This window comes from Sus scrofa, chromosome 15 (assembly GCF_000003025.6).
Source record: "Sus scrofa isolate TJ Tabasco breed Duroc chromosome 15, Sscrofa11.1, whole genome shotgun sequence".
Classification (NCBI taxonomy): Eukaryota; Metazoa; Chordata; class Mammalia; order Artiodactyla; family Suidae; genus Sus; species Sus scrofa.
Genome location: NC_010457.5, coordinates 77,540,208 through 77,552,626, shown reverse-complemented (window position 1 = coordinate 77,552,626; position 12,419 = coordinate 77,540,208). Strand labels below are relative to the sequence as shown.

General features: G+C 40.1%; 1 protein-coding gene across 12 annotated transcripts in view; it reads left to right on the top strand.

Moving 5' to 3' along the window:
* Positions 1-12,419, top strand: part of METTL8 (methyltransferase like 8) — an 87,264-nt gene that overhangs the window by 11,866 nt on the left and 62,979 nt on the right. For 4 of the 12 annotated variants that reach the window (XM_005671962.3, XM_005671961.3, XM_005671957.3 and 1 more), the window contains exon 2: positions 1,464-1,660. The exons of 5 other annotated variants lie outside the window; for them this stretch is intronic. The gene's annotated coding sequence lies outside the window, so the exon portion shown is untranslated. Of the gene's footprint in view, positions 1-1,463; positions 1,661-3,750; positions 3,818-12,419 lie in introns of all 12 variants that reach the window. 3 more of the 12 variants (XM_021076467.1, XM_021076466.1, XM_021076465.1) reach the window with 1 other exon arrangement.

Here is a 12,419-nt window from a genome sequence, read left to right as displayed (position 1 = left end):
GGCAACTCATGTAACTCCTTTGAACCTTAGCTCCCATCTGTAAAATGGTGATAACAGAAAATCTTGCCCTGCCTTCGTCCCTGGCTTATAGAATTGTTATAAGGATTAAGTGTGAAAATGAATGTGAGAGCTCTTTGTAAGTTGTAAAGCCTATACAAGTATTATTTGTTATAATAATCTCAGGTTTTCAACCAGAGTAAAATTCTAGCGGCGCTTTATAGCCACGTCTTGTTGTAGTCATCTGCACACCTTTACTTATTTATTATGTAGTAAATGGAAATCATTTGAATTTAAAATGCTTTTGATGGTATGTTTCCTCACAGGACTTTGGTTTTTATGATATTTTTCTTTGGTGTAACAAAGGAGGGCATTGTTTTAATCTGGAATTGTCTATTTCAAGTGGCAGTTTGAGGAAATGGTTTCCAAACTCTTCCCTGAAATTGGCTAAATAGAGAACACAAAATTGTATCCCTCTGATTGAGGAATTTGTCTCCTGCAGACACAGCCCCTCCTGTCTTGCTGTGGAGCTGACCAGCAGAGGGTGCACGAGCTTTCCCAGGAGCTAGGCTGGGCAGACCTGACTGGTGCCATCTGTGTTTGCTGCCTGATGATTAACAAGTACTATAAATGAAAAGGTTCTAGCACATCAGAAATACCAAATGAAGAGAGACAGCGAGAGCAGCCATAATGTCACACAGCAATGTAGCAAATACCTGCCCTAGAGGGTGAATAGGACGTTTCTGGATAACTGGAATTTGACATTCTATCATAAGCTATTCTGCTTTCTTCCTCTTGCTGCTTCTCTTTGCCTTTTCCAATTTCTTTCTGTTTCCAGGTTCTTTGCCTCACCTTCTCAGCATCTGCAGTTGTTTGCCTCATGTGGTCTAAAAACTTGGGGTCTTTTAAAAGTAGCCTTTCGGAGTTCCCGTCGTGGCACAGTGGTTAACAAATCCGACTAGGAACCATGAGGTTGCGGGTTCGATCCCTGCCCTTGCTCAGTGGGTTAATGATCCGGCGTTGCCGTGGGCTATGATGTAGGTTGCAGACGTGGCTCGGATCCCTCATTGCTGTGGCTCTGTCGTAGGCTGGCAGCTACAGCTCCAATTAGACCCCTAGCCTGGGAACCTCCATATGCCGCGGGAGCAGCTCAAGAAATGGCAAAAAGCCAAAAAAAAAAAAAAAAAAAAAGTAGCCTTTCTCTGGACTTGTTTGGCCCTAAGGTATTTGGGTCCTGAATCCAGCCAGCCACAGCACCCTGTCTGGGTCCCACTAACCAGGCACTTACAGACTCCATGATATCTTTTCCTCCTTGGAAAATTTTGCAACCTTTTAGTGTTACTGTCACTACTGCCCATATCATCTTTACCCCCCCTTCCTTACCAAGCATTCTACCCATGAATATTATTTAGAATGTATGTATTTAGTGGTTTTAATAATATTTTTATGTTTTCTGATTATGAAAGTAACTTGGAGTCCCTGGTGGCCAAGCACTTAAGGATTCAGCATTGTCGCTGCTGTGACTCAGGTTCAGTCCCTGGCCTGGGAACTTCTACATGGTGCAGACACAGGGGAAAAAAAAAGGTGACTGGATTTTACATGAAAAGAACATTGCGAGGGCATATTAAGAAGAAAAGGATCACTTTGAGCTTTTCAATCAAAGGTAACTATGGTAAACTCTTCTAGACTTTTTCTAAGTATACATATATCCTTTGGTATATATATATTCATTTTGTAAATGAGATAATATCCTGAGTACTCTTTTGTGCCTTTTTTGGATTTCTTTCCATATCAATAAATTTAAGTCCTTAGCAACATTTAAAGTAGCTACAGGAGTTTCCTTGTGGTATAGCATGTTAAGGATCCAGTGTTGTCACTGCAGTGGCTGGGATCACTGCTGTGGCGTGGGTTCCATTCCTGGCCTGAGAACTTCCACATGCTGTGGGCGATGCCGAAGAAAGAAAGAAAATTGTTAAGTAGCTACAAAATTTTCCCTTATAGGGGTGTACAATAATTTCAGCAATCCTCCGAAGATGGGTATTTGGATTGCTTGCAGTTTTTCAGCAAGCTAAGTTAAACCCTCAATATATTCTTCTGATTATAGTCTTAGGATGTATTTCTAGAAATGGAATTTTCCATCAGATTTCTTCTTTAAAAATTTTCATGTGTGTTGCCAGAGTTCCCTCCAGAAAGGCCTTTTGGTGCAATATCCGTGACAATGTGTGAGGATGCTTGTTCCTGCACATCATTGATCACAGTATTTCACCTTTGCCAAAATGATAGTAAGCCATTGCACCTTTTTTTTTTTTTTTTTTTTTTTTTAGCTTTCTAGGGCCACACTCGCAGCATATGGAGGTTCCCAGGCTAGGGGTCCAATCGGAGCTGTAGCCGCTGGCCTATGCCACAGCCACAGCAATGAGGGATCCCAGCCGTGTCTGCAACTTATAGCACAGCTCACCGTAACGCTGGATCCTTAACCCACTGAGCGAGACTAGGGATCCAACCTGCATCCTCATGGATCCTAGTCGGGTTCGGTAACTGCTGGGCCATGACAGGAACTCCTGCACCATTTTTTTAAGTGACATGTACCCCAGGAAATTAATCTAAGGCAGTGGTTCTCAAGCTTTTTGGTTTCAGGACCCCTTGGCATGCTGAAAAATTATAAATCCTCCCACCCCAGAGCTATTGTTTATGTGGATCATAGTTATCATATTTGCTATATTAAAGATTAAACCTAAGAAAAATTTAAATATTTAAATTGATTTAAAATAGCAGTAATAAACCTATTGCATATTAGCATGAATGCCCTTTTAATTAAAAAATATTTTCCAAAAGAAATAGTTAGAAGAGTGATGTGGTTTTTACATTTTTGCAAATCTTCTTAATGTATGGACTGAGAGAAGATGACTAGATTTTTATATTTGCTTCTGCATTGTCTGTTATGATATGTTGTTCTTGTTGATATATATGAAGAAAATTTGATCTCTCATGTATATGAGTGGTTGGAAAGGGGAGAGGTACCTTAATACTCTATTCAGATGAAGGTGAAGAGTCTCCATTGATACTACACTAAATCCCAGTAAGTGGTAGTTTCTTAAAGGTTAATTGGAATATGATATTTGAAATCATTATCTGTAAACTTTTTATACTCTGTGACATTAAAATCCATTGGTCTTTCTTGCACTTTGAGTGGATCTTTTACCTGTGCATGATTTTGTGATGTGATATGTTGGCCATCTGGAAAATATTGGTTCACTGAGTTGTGCAGGTCTTCCAAATGTTGACACATTTCATTATATAACATCGAAAATACTCTATTCTCAACAGAATAGTGTTAAAGTATCAGTGAGCTGTTAAGCTCACAGTAGTGGACACAGGCTTTCCAAAATTCTAATTTTTTGCTTGAAAGCTTAAATTTTATCAGTGGCAACGGATGATGTCCGTTGTTGTCTTGACAGGCTTACTTTGTTTTTGAGAAAATGCCAAAGTAAAAATGGTATTCCACGAAAACAGTCTTTATTGCTTCATCAAAGGTATACTTAAGTAAAATTTTTTTTTTCTCTTTTTTCTTCACATGCATGGCTGCTGAAGAAGGCAGTGACCTCCAGTACATTTTGGTGCTACTGCCTTGATTCAGACCAAGGTGCCAGCAATTTTTCCATTATTGCCTGTGCACCATCAGTGCAAATGTCACCACAGTAAAAAAGGCAAAGAACCTATGGATGGTATTAAAATAATTCTGACCTTTTGCAGAACCCCTTGAAGTGTCTTGGGGCTTCCTGGGATCTGTGAACCACACTCTGAGAATCTCTGGACGAAGGTAATCATAGGAACCCATTCTCTTACCAGAGACTGGTTTAGAAATAGTTTGTGACCGAATTCTGGCCTGTGAAATTTGAGAGCAAGTTTATGAGGAGCCTGTGAGAAAGTTTCCTCATCACAAAAGAAAAATATAAGGTGATCCTTTTCTTCCTCTGAATGTTGCCATGTCAGTGTGATGCTTGGAACTGCTGCAGCCATTTTATAATTGGCAAAGCAAACGAGCCTTAAGATGAAGGTGATGCTGTTTGGATCGAGATGGAGCAATGGTATGAACCTGGGTCCTTGATGACATTATGGAATTGAAACTTTACCTGGAACTTACAGTTATGAGAGATAACATTCTCTTATTATTTGAATAGTGTCTTCTGTTATTTGCAGTCAAAAGCATCCCCCAAAGATATTTATTATTAATGTGATGAACATTTTTAAGTGTTTCGAGGGCATTTGCATTTCTTGTGTGAATGCTTATTGACGGTCTTAGCTTTTTTTTTTAAAATTTAATTACTATTGGGTTTTTTTTTTTGTCTTTTCTATGGCTGCACCCGAGGCATATGGAAGTTCCCAGGCTAGGGGTCCAGTCAGAGCTGTAGCCGCCAGCCTTTGCCACAGCCACGGCAACTCAGCATCCGAGCCAAGTCTGTGACATATACCACAGCTCACGGCAACGCCGGGATCCTTAACCCATTTGTTAACCACTGAGCCACGATGGGAACTCCAAATTTTTTTTTTTTTTGGTCCGCACCTGCGGCTTATGGAGGTTCCCAGGCTAGGGGTTGAATTGGAGCTGTAGCCACTGGCCTATACCACAGCCACAGCAACGCCAGATCCAAGCTGCATCTGCAACCTACACCAGAGCTCATGGCAATGCCAGATCATTAACCCACTGATCAAGGCCAGGGATTGAACCTTTGTCCTCATGGATACAAGTCAGATTTGTTTCTGCTGAGCCACGTTGGGAACTCCAGCACATTTTTTTACTAAGGGTCATTTCTAATTATTTTCTAGACATTCTTTATATATTAATAATCATAACATACTATTTTGCATTTATTTCCATGAGTGTCTTTTATAGTGTATCATCTCATACATTCTTATAAGCAGTTAATCTTTTTTTCTTTTATACTTTGTGGCTTTGGTATCATTTTTATTTTTATTTATTTATTTATTTATTTGTCTTTTTGCTATTTCTTTGGGCCGCTCCCGCAGCATATGGAGGTTCCCAGGCTAGGGGTTGAATCGGAGCTGTAGCCACTGGCCGACACCAGAGCCACAGCAACGTGGGATCCGAGCCGCGTCTGCAACCTACACCACAGCTCACGGCAACGCCGGATCGTTAACCCACTGAGCAAGGCCAGGGACCGAACCTGCAACCTCATGGTTCCTAGTCGGATTCGTTAACCACTGCGCCACGACGGGAACTCCTGGTATCATTTTTAAAAGAGTCTTTTTCACCCCTATTTTTTATTAAGTAGTCACTTGTATTTTTCCTAGGCCTCTTAAAAAGTATATTTTACATTAGAAACTTTAATTCATCTGGAATTTATTTTGATGTTAATGGAGTAGGGATATAACTTTATTTTTACTAAGTAGATAGCCCCCTTTTTTTTTTCTTTCATAGCAACTTTTTTTATTTTTATTTTTTAATTACTCAATGAATTTTATTATATTTATAGTTGTGCAACAATCATCACGACCAAATTTTAGGGCATTTCCATCCCAAACCCTCAGTGGACCCCCCCCATCCCCCAACCTGTCTCATTTGGAAACCAAAAGTTTTTCAAAGTCTGTGAGTCAGTATCTGTTCTGCAAAGAAGTTCATTGTGTCCTTTTTTTAGATTCCACATATAAGTGATAACATTTGATGTTAGTGTCTTATTGACTGACTTCACTTAGCATGGTAATTTCTAGGTCCATCCATGTTGCTGCAAATGCCATTATTTCTTTCCTTTTAATGACTGAGTAATACTCCATTGTGTACATGTACCACATCTTCTTTATCCACTCTTCTGTTGGTGAACATTTAGTCTGTTTCCTTGTCTTATCTATTGTATATAGTGCTACAGTGAACATTGGAGTACATGTGTCTTTTCAAGTCATGGTTTTCTCTGGATAGATGCCCAGGAGTGGGATTGTTGGATCAAATAGTAATTCTATTTTTAGTTTTCTGAGGAATCTCTATACTGATTTCCACAGTGGTTATACCAATTTACATTCCAACCAACAGTGTACTAGGGTTCCTTTTTCTCCACACCCTCTCCAGCACTTCTTGTTTGTAGACTTTTGGATGATGGCCATTCTGGCTGGTGTAAGGTGGTACCTCACAGTGGTTTTGATTTGCATTTCTCTAATGATCAATGACGTTGAACATCTTCTCATGTGTTTCTCGGCCAATTGTATGTCTTCTTTGGAGAATTGTCTGTTTAGATCTTCTGCCCATTTTTTGATGCGGTTGTTTGTTTTTTTGGTATTGAGCTGCAGAAGGTGTTCATAAATTTTGGAGATTAAGCCCTTGTCAGTCGATTCCCTTGCAAAGATTTTCTCCCATTCTGTGGGTTGTCTTTTCATTTTGTTTAGGGTTTCCTTTGCTGTGCAGAAACTTTTAAGTTTAATTAAGTCCAGTTTGTTTATTTTTGTTATTGTCATTACTCTAGGAAGTGGATCTGAGAAGATGTTGCTGTCATTTATGTCGGAGAGTGTTTAGCCTGTTTTCCTCTAAGAGTTTTATGGTATCTGGTCTTATATCTAGGTCTTTAATCCATTTTGAGTTTATTTTTGTGTCTGGTGTTAGGAAGTGGTCTAATTTCATTCTTTTCCATGTGGCTGTCCAGTTTTCCCAGCTCCACTTATTGAAGGGACTGTCTTTTCTCCATTGTATATTCTTGCCTCCTTTGTCATAGATTAGTTGACTATAGGTGCGTGGGTTTAATTCTGGGCCTTCTATTCTGTTCCACTGATCTATATTTCTGTCTTTGTGCCAGTACCATACAGTTTCGATGAGTGTAGCTTCAGTATAGTCTGAAGTCAGGGAGCCTGATTCCTCTAGCTCCATTTTTCTTTTTCAGGATGTCTTTGGCTATTCTGGGTCTTTTGTGCTTCCAAACAAACTTTAAAATATTTTGTTCGAGTTCTGTGAAAAATGTCTTTGGTAATTTGATAGGGATTGCATTGAATCTGTAGATTGCCTTGGGTAGTATAGTCATTTTGATAATATTGACTCCTCCAATCCAAGAGCATGGTATGTCTTTCCATCTATTTGTGTCATCTTTGATTGATAGCCCCTTTTCTTAATACTTTCTTTGAATTAGCCAGCCTTAATCTACTGATTAAAATACTAGCTTTATTACAAATGAAATAGACTAGTTTCTGGACTTTCTATTCTGTTCTACTGCTCTGATGGTCTGTCCTGGCACTATAGACATGGCCAGCATATATACTTGCTTTATAGGTTGCTGTAATGTATGGAAGGGCAAACACTGCCCCCACTCTCCTTAACCCTCCACTGCCCTACCACAGTCAACAACACTCATTTCCCCTCCAGTATTTTCCTGATACTTCCTGCATGTTTATTCTTCCAGATGAACTTTAAAATTATTTATTCAAGTTCCCAAAAAAAGTTTTTGGAACTTTGATTGGAATTACTTTAATTTTGGCAAGAATTTACATTTTTTACAATACTGAATCTTCAGCTCCATAAAACCCATGCACTATCTTCCTGTCTTTATTAATTATCTTCCATGCTTCTCTGTAGAGTTCTCTAACTTTTTTCATATCAGTCCTGTACATATCTGACTAACTTGATTCCTAGGTATTTCATACTTTTTTTTTTGTCGCAATCATAAGAAAGATCTTTCCCTTGTATATTTACTGTTTTCATTGTTAATATATAAAAAAACTATAAAAGTCTAGCTCATATTTCCAGTTAGTTTTGGTTTCCCAAAAAGATTAAGCACAAAGCATACTGTCATTTGTGGTCGTACAGTGTGGACTTGATTTATGAGGTATGACTGTTTAAGGCCATTAAAGGAAACAGGACATACCAGAGCTATATCTCAGTGAATATGATCCTCTTCCAAGCTGGCTTTGTTGGGAATCTATACACTTACAGCAACAAGAACAACTTACTCTAAAAACAACAAAGAGCAAAAAGCAAAAAAATTGCCACCACTAAGGAGATATATATGGAAAAAATCTACTAGCTTACTATGAGGACATTATCTAAAAGTAATGTTTTTAAAGATGTTTTACTGTTATGGGCATAAGTAATAATCTCTTAAGATTTACTTGAAAGGACAACATTTATTTTGATGTAAAGGTGTAGTTTTTAGTTAAATAACATTACTTTATAGACACATCTTATGTTATCCAGTGGCAAAGAGATGGCTGACAGGTTTTTTATGTGTTTGTTGCTGTTGTTGTTTTAAAAGAATCATTTAATCTGATTGTTTTTGTTTTAAGATTCATGTTGCCCCAGGCATTATGGTTTGGCAGTGTTTCAGCTGTTTGGGAAAATGGAATTTGCCAGTTTTCTAAGAGTATGTAAAATAAACAAACAAATTTCTTTTCATCCACATTATGGATTTCAAAAGCATGTGTAGTCTAGCCTGGTATTTTAATCATCAATTAAAATATTCCTATAGGAGTTCCTATCGTGGCTCAGCAGAAATGAATCAGATTTATCCATGAGGACACAGGTTCAATACCTGGGCTCGCTCAGTGGGTTAAAGATCCGGTGTCATGAGCTGTGGTCACAGACTTGGCTCAGATCTGGCATTGCTGTGGCTGTGGCACTTAGGCCCACAGCTACAGCTCCATTTCGACCCCTAGCCTGGGAAGCCCCATATGCTGCAAGTGCAACCCTAAAAAGCAAATATATGTATATTCATATAGAACATGTGGTTCTGAGCTCTTAACAGCTAACTTACCAGTGGTCTTAGAAATAAAACCGTTTATGAAGTGAAGATTTAAAAAATAAAAAGTTAAAAATTAAAATAAATTATAGAAGTTCCCGTCGTGGCTCAGCGGTAATGAACCCGAATAGTATCCATGTGGATGCAGGTTCAATCCCTGGCCTCCCTCAGTGGGTTAAGGATCCAGCGTTGCCATGAGCTGTGGTGTAGATCACACATGCAGCTCGGATCCTGTGTTGCTGTGATGTGGGCCAGCAGCTGCAGCTCCGATTTGACCCCTAGCCTTAGAACTTCCACATGCCTGAGGTATGGCCCTAAAAACGTAAAAAAATTTAAAAAATAAATTGAAGACTACCAAGTTTTCTCTACATGTTGTAGTCCTTAGAAGTTAAGAGTATAGGAGTTCCCGTCGTGGCGCAGTGGTTAACGAATCCGACTAGGAACCATGAGGTTGCGGGTTCGGTCCCTGCCCTTGCTCAGTGGGTTAATGATCCGGCGTTGCCGTGAGCTGTGGTGTAGGTTGCAGACGCGGCTCGGATCCTGCGTTGCTGTGGCTCTGGCGTAGGCCGGTGGCTACAGCTCCGATTCAACCCCTAGCCTGGGAACCTCCATATGCCGCGGGAGCGGCCCAAGAAATAGCAACAACAACAACAACAAAAGACAAAAAAAAAAAAAAAAAAAAAAGAAGTTAAGAGTATAATTAGTATTCTCAATTATTCTTAAGCAACTTGCTGTTTCATTATTATTCATGGGCTGTTTTAAAATCATTCTTGGAGTTCCCATGGTAGAGCAGTGGAGTCGAATCTGACTGGGAACCATGAGGTTGCGTGTTTGATCCCTGGCCTCGCTCGGTGGGTTAAGGATCGATCTGGCGTTGCCATGAACTGTGGTGTAGATCGGAGACACAGCTTGGATCCTGCGTTGCTGTGGCTGTTGCTATAACATAGGCCAGCAGCTGTAGCTGTGATTGGAACCCTAGCCTGGGAACCTCCAGATGCCGGGCCGGGGGGGGGGGGCTAAAAAGAAAAAAAAAAAATCATTCTTAAAGGTATTTATTTTTTTAGTTTACATAACTTCTTGGAATGGGTATATGCTAAGAATGCTTGTATTCTTTTTGGGGGGTGGGAGTGAGGAGTGTGGCCCTAGGTCAGAATCATGTGCGTGATCTTTCAGACTTGACCATAAGCAATTAGAACTTTTACTGCAAGGCCTCATCAGGAGAAGCTGAAATCCGCACACCAGCATTGGTATATAACCAATGCATTGCGTTTTCTGGAGGAATTTCAGTCAAGACCTCCTCTCTCCCACCAGCCCTCCCTGCTCCTTGCGGCCATGCTCTTAGGTATATCTGCATTCCGATAAAGTTAATTCATATATGGGGACCCATTTGGTCCAGGGGCCTGGTCCAGGTCATGTTTCTAAATCTCAGTTAGCCTGCACTTGTGGGAAACACCTGTCAGGGAAACCTAACATACTCCAGTTACAATCCTCCAACCTAATTTTAGCTAGCTCACCTTACTCTAGAAAACAGGGCCTGCTGGCCTTATAAGGAAATCCCTGACATCCTAGGCAATCATGTCCTGAGTTCCCATTGCTCTTCTAAGATACTATAAAACCCACTCTTGGCCCAGACCCCTTGGGAGTTGCGCCTCACTACTTGTGAGGCTTTATATTCCTTCAGTCCGTGGATTGTTTCCCCTTGAATCAAGGGCATCCATGTCCTTACTGACTTGTTTAGTGTTTTCATTTGAGAATTCCTAGACCAGATGCATTCAGAAGACTCCTTACTGGAGGCCTCTAAGGAGACACTCTCTCAGCTTCCGCCCCATACCATTCCACTCTAGCTCTTTCCATCCCCTTTGCCCCACCCCCACATCCACCCCCGTCCATGGGCCCACAAAAAGGCATTAGCCTCTTTTTCAGGGGTCCTGGGCAGTGAGCCAATTGCCCCCATCTGTGTTGCATCCCTTCGATCCTGGCCTGCTGCTGTTGCACAAGAGAAAATGGGAGCTGTGCCTCTTTTCGCCTCTTGCCTGTACTGTTACAGTAGGTAAAAGGCTTGATTATTACTTTCGGTTTGCCTTTTTGTCCTAATGGGCCACCTCAATACCTGATTGTTCAACAGTAGAAAGTGGAAATGATATTCCTAATGATTTATTTTGTGTGATTTTTTTTTTTCCTCTTCAGGTTTGAAGGGGTACCCTTTAGAAATGTTCCCTGAATTCACTGAATAATAATTTGACTTTACATTTGTAAAACACTATGTATTTTATAAGAACTTTATGTCTTTGGGATTATCTCTATTTTACAAATGAGCCTTAGGCGAAGTAAGTGACTTTCCCCAAAATCATGATTGATCAGTTGGCTGGACCATAACTTGATGCTTATACTGTTCTCAGTTCAGCACCTTTCTTACATATACTTTATTGGTAAATTAATCTCTTAGTTTCCTGGGAAGTTGGGGCTACTTAGGGCTATTTAATAAACAGAGTGGAAGGCTTGATCCTATGATATTCATGAAGCCCTATGGAAATTGAAAGAAGAGCCCTATGGAATTGTAATGGTAACAACAGTAATATCATCTAAAGTGTTTTGAGCACTTACCATTCACCCAGCACTATTATATAGATGTTAGATAGATCACCTCCTATAAACCTTCCCATACTTTGCAATAATCTTCTTAGTCACATTGTATTGAGGAAATTAAAATTAACAAAGTTAAGTATCAGAGGTTATGTGGTAGTAAAGGGCAGAGCCTGGATTCAACTTAATCCACTCTTTGCCTCTTCACCTGAAATTGTTTTCCAAGGAGAACTGAGGTGATTTGGCCCTACTTGGAGTATTTCTTAAGGTGGGGTGAGAGAAGAAATCTCCGCAACAGAATCTTCTAATACTGTATTTCTCTGCGTTTCTCAATGTTGAAAAATATATAAACTTCCATTTAAAGGAAACAAAATTCTCAGACCCCGAGTTGATCTTTTACTACATTATTACATAAATCTCGGTAAAAGCTCCTTGTACATAGAGCTCTTATTCAGCTATAAAATCAAAATAAGTACAAATAGAACCACAAAGCCTATAAAATTCAAATAAACAGTATAATCTGACTGCTGATGTTTCACCCAACTGATTTGCAGCTCTCATTATAAACAAGGAACTGTCCACCACACAGGTTCTTTTGATTTCAGCCTATCTGTACTGTGTGCTTTGTGTCTTCTCAATTCCTTCACCACTTCTCTCAATTCAAAATGCTGCAGAATCTTTTTACAGTATGCTGTATACTCAGATGCATCTTTTCCATCTTTCATCTGTACTGCTTGTTGCCAACAAGATCACCATAGAGGCCCTGAAATCAATTAGCAGTTAGATGGTTGCTCTTACTGATTTTATTTTTAGATTACCGTGATAAATACACAATTTAAAAAGGTGTCATAGGATCTTTTTTTTTCTTTCTTGGTCTTTTTGCCATTTCTAGGGCTGCTCCCGTGGCGTATGGAGGTTTCCAGGCTAGGGGTCGAATCGGAGCTGTAGCTGCCAGCCTACGCCAGAGCAACGCGGGACCCGAGCCACGTCTGTGACCTACACCACAGCTCACGGCAATGCCGGATCCTTAACCGACTGAGCAAGGCCAGGTATTGAACCCGCAACCTCATGGTTCCTAGTCGGATTCGTTAACCACTGAGCCACCACAGG